Source organism: Carlito syrichta, unplaced genomic scaffold (assembly GCF_000164805.1).
Source record: "Carlito syrichta isolate Samal-C Ts95f unplaced genomic scaffold, Tarsius_syrichta-2.0.1 Scaffold313441, whole genome shotgun sequence".
Taxonomy (NCBI): Eukaryota; Metazoa; Chordata; class Mammalia; order Primates; family Tarsiidae; genus Carlito; species Carlito syrichta.
The window spans coordinates 266,220-270,498 of record NW_007257537.1 but is presented as its reverse complement, the minus strand read 5'-3'; the positions used below and the strand labels follow the sequence as shown (position 1 = coordinate 270,498).

The 4,279-nt window shown below is 47.4% G+C and overlaps 1 protein-coding gene across 1 annotated transcript in view; it reads left to right on the top strand.

The window, feature by feature from the left end:
* The first annotated feature begins 1,452 nt into the window (after positions 1-1,452).
* VOPP1 (vesicular, overexpressed in cancer, prosurvival protein 1) overlaps positions 1,453-4,279 on the top strand; it is a 62,559-nt gene continuing 59,732 nt past the window's right edge. Inside the window, exon 1 of the mRNA XM_021718775.1 lies at positions 1,453-1,503. The gene's annotated coding sequence lies outside the window, so the exon portion shown is untranslated. The remainder of the gene's footprint in view (positions 1,504-4,279) is intronic.

Here is a 4,279-nt window from a genome sequence, read left to right as displayed (position 1 = left end):
GCTATGATGGCAATACTCTTTTCCCATGTCATCTTGGCAGGGAGTACAGTGGTAAGTTCTGTGTGTTGACTTCTCAGTAGAGGGGAAGACCTGGCAATATGCAAAGTAACCTGTAGCCAAGCAGCTCCAGGGACCCCATGACTGCCATGAGAGAGGGTTTTGGTATCAAGGGACCAGGGGCCTTCAACCTTTGTGCCTTAAATATGTTTACATATTTAACCTCTGCTTCAGGTAGGCCTCGGGCTGGGCAGCAGGTAAACCCTGGAATAAGGTTAATTCTTGGAGCTGCTGAGGGACAGAACCACAGCAATGCCAGTGGCCACTGCAGGGGTCTAACCAGGCAGCTTCCCTGTGTACACACTAGATCTCCTCAGTAAGCAGCCTGGGCCAAGCACAAGGGCAGAATAGGAGTCAATTTATGAGCTCCACAGACATTTATTGACTAGCCAGGGAACTTAGCCAGTGTTTATACTATCATCTTTGTTGCTATTCCATTACTTGGGAGGCTGGCGCATGTGTGTAATTTGGGGTTGTGTGCATGTAACAAATACATACATACATGTATGTTTACAACATGTTTATCCATTGGTCCCAGTCACTGTCCATGTGGTTGGTTCAGCAGCCAATCACTGACCTGCTGTGTCCCAGTCTGCCAAGTGGAGTGCAGCCTGCTCTGAAGCCTCTGTCCTCCTTCAAGACCCCACAGTCTGAGAGCAATGTGGACTCCATCCAAGTCAGGGTCTGGTTGGTTATCCGCTAGTTCATGGCAGGGCTGATGATCTGGTTGTGAATTATTCAGATCTTTTGTTTCCCTTTCAGCCTCACACTTACCCTTTCACAGCCCATTCGTTCTGTTTCAAGGCGAGAGAGAGAGAGAGAGAGAGAGAGAGAGAGAGAGAGAGAGAGAGAGAGAGAGACCTAATTCAGCGTGTTTGAAGCTTTGTGATAAAGAGGTGAACCAGTTTTGAAATGGCATTCTTAAATCATCTGTGGATTTCATCAGTGTTGATCTTGTTCCTTATTTTCATAGATAATTGATTGGATGGTTTTGAATTTTTAAGCACAGTGAATGCATACATAGTTTAAAAAAGGAATGAAACATAATGTGGGGACTTTCCCTCACCAGCTCCTCTCCAACCCTACATCCACTCTGCAGAGGCAACTACTGTTAAGTTTCTTGTGCAACTCTCTGAGTTTTTAAAAAATTTGTATACTCAAATACTTTGATAAAAATACACAGATGGGATCATATTATACACAATGTTCTGCATCTTGTTCCTCCTTTTGTTCTTAAGAGATGTTGCTTGGAGATGTTTTCACACCAGCAGTAGAAACTCATTGCATTCCCCTTGGAGTTACAGAGTGTTGCTACAGAAATGATGATGACTCATTTTTTCAGCTCTCTTGTAGATGGATAGCTAAATAGTTTCTTGCTGTTTTTGCCAGTACGCACAATGCTCAGTGAAACTCTTGAGTAAGTATCTGTCTTCTGCACTTTTGCAAGTTTGGATGGATGGATTATTATGTATGCCATTTAACTATGAAGGGTAACAGTTTATAGTGATCCCCAGCTGGGCTGTGGAATCCTGAGTTGTTGGTCTGGTTTGAGTATAGGCCGACAGGAAAGGCTTGTATTCAGATTTTGAGAAGATATTTGAGCGCTCCATTAGAAAAGGACCCAGACATATGTCCACTTTAGGAACAGGTCTGAATACGGTATTGGACTTCTTTGCAGCTTCATAATACTTTAGCGGCTGGAGGGACCATGGCTACGTTTTCACCTGGGCTTCGAGTAGGACCAGAGGGCCTCCAGCTTGGTTGGAGAAGAGTTTCCAGAGTACAAACTGCATGAAGGGATGTATTTGTGAATAGCTACCATGTAGCAAAATAGACTTTGTAACATTTCGTATTGGAGAAACACTTTTACAGTGAGAGGGGCCTGGAGACATGGTTGCTGGAGGGGATCAGCAGTGAAAGTTCCCCACTATTTCACCTGGCGGAGAGAAGTGTCTTGAAGTCCTAGGTGGGTGAGACCGGGGGTAGCATAGTGTGGCCAAGCCGAGACAGGGATAAGGTAGAAGGTCGGGTCTGGCCTTGTGACCTGCTGCAGGGGTGCAATTTCTCAAGCAGGGATCCCTGGGCCTCTTCATGGCTGGTGAAGAGGAATGACAGGTGGGCTGAGATAGCCTTGATTCATCCTGGTCTCTGCTCCTGCCTGGTATAGCATTTGGCACTTACTAGTTCTTACTCAATAAGTAATTTTTGGGAGAATGAACTTTAGTGGGTAGTTTCTCCTTTCAGTGGTTTGGAGTAGTCAACGTGGGAGGGAGAAGTGTGGGCTGTTGGAAGGTGATTGTTCCTCAGTGACCTGAGGCAGGGAACGTGGACGTGTCTTTCATGCTTTCACACACACTAGCACATTGAATCCTTATAACATCCTCGGTGGTGGATGTTATCGGCATTTACAGACAAGAATACCGGCAGAGTCTACACGTGCCTGAGCCTCCTTCATTGTAGTCATTGGCATGAGGCATGTGGCCTTGTCAAGGGCAGTAGCAGTGGGTGAGCCCTGACTGCTGCTCGGTCTGTGTCTGTCCTCGCCCAGTGAGACACTGACAGCTTTACGTGCTTGGGTGCTTGGTTGGCAGGTGGTTGGATGTGCTGAAGCTTGGCCCAAAGTTTGGGCTTTGGTTCTCAGAAATGAGAGTTTCGTGGGGGTGTTGTACATAATCTTCTGAAAACAGGAACACGAGGTCACTTTGTCCAACTTATTTATGTGTGCTCGCTCAAGAGCCATGGCCTGTAGCTGTGCCCTGATGAGTCTGGTTCATGCAGGTTTTCTCATGGTGCACACATTCCCGGGTGTAACGTGGGAGCTGTCTTGTCCCAGTGAGATACTGGCTCAGTGTCCAAGATGTTTCTGGGTGCTCAGTGTACAAAATGGGTGTGCTTGGCCTAGGGAAACCAGCAGAAATCAGTCGGAATAGAGAGCCAAGTATCAGTGCTGACATGAGAGCGAGAGCAGAGCCGAGACCAGATGTCACCCAGAGCCTCTCAGCACGTCCCAGAAGGGTTCTTAACAGCCAGAGTCAGGGTGAGCGACGCTGTCAGAGTTCAGACTACTGTCAGAAAATAGCTAGTCACTTCCCTCCAAAAGCTTCTTAGAGACTCTGTTGAATCCTCCAAACTTCTTAAGCAGGACTTGAAGCCACAGTTTTTGTTGCCAGGGAGGCCCTGCCTACCTTCTTCCCCAGTCCTGCTGCGAGAGCTCTGCATTTCACAGTGTTCCTTTCTGTTCACTGTTAGAATCGTGGGCAGTTATGGTGAGCTTCTGGTTTTTCTGAGTAAAGCTGGGTGTCCATCTTACCCAGAGTGGGCACGGTGTGCTGATACGATGCCTGAGTGATGATCAGCATGTTGCCCGGGATGCCACTCTCCCCCAGCCTCAGCCAGTGTTCCTTGATGTAAAAATAGCATTCTGTTTTCTATCAGTTTCACTCTTCAGTCCTGCCACATGGCGCGTACTTTGTCATCATTCTCTCCCCTCTGCCCCCCAGGAAACTTTCTGAGAGATCCAGTTAAGCTCTGTCTTTATCTCTTTCAGCACATTGTGCTGTCCTCACTGCATTGAATCTTGGCCTTGTGGTGACCCCATATAAGGCAATCAGGATCAGTTTCCAAACTTCAGCGCGTTTAGTCTAATTGAATTGCAGTTTTTGAGCAGACAGAAGAGGAAGTGTTTCCTGAACACCTGACCTGGGTCAGACACTGGGGCCAACAGGGTGGATGAGGCAGAGCTCTTAAGTTTCAGATGCTTCTGAAGATCCAGCAGGGCCCAGAGTGTATGGCCTCAGCACAATGCAGAGTGTGGCAGGGGTGTGAAGGAGTCAACTGTCACCAGGAAGAGAACATAGGCCCTTGAAAACAGCCTCAGACCAGCCAAGGGGTGGTGTCCACATGCTCAGCTTCTGCCCAGAGGGGGTTCCTTCCTGACTGCCTCGCAGACAGTACACTGAGCAGGCCTCCTGGCCGATGGAGGCCTGCTCCTTCACGCAGGATTGTTGGGACCAGATAAGTTAATGTAAGTGGAAATTTGTTGTAAGTTGAAGTACTGGTAGTTGTAGTTAAATTTAGTCAGAGCCCCAGAGGAAAACTTACAAGTCACTCTCTGGAAGTTGGGAAAATTTGCATCCAAGTGACACTGAGACTGAGCCTCTATTAAGAAGCACATTCCAGGTAGAGATAACATAGACCTATACTTTTCTTGAGGATGGTGGAT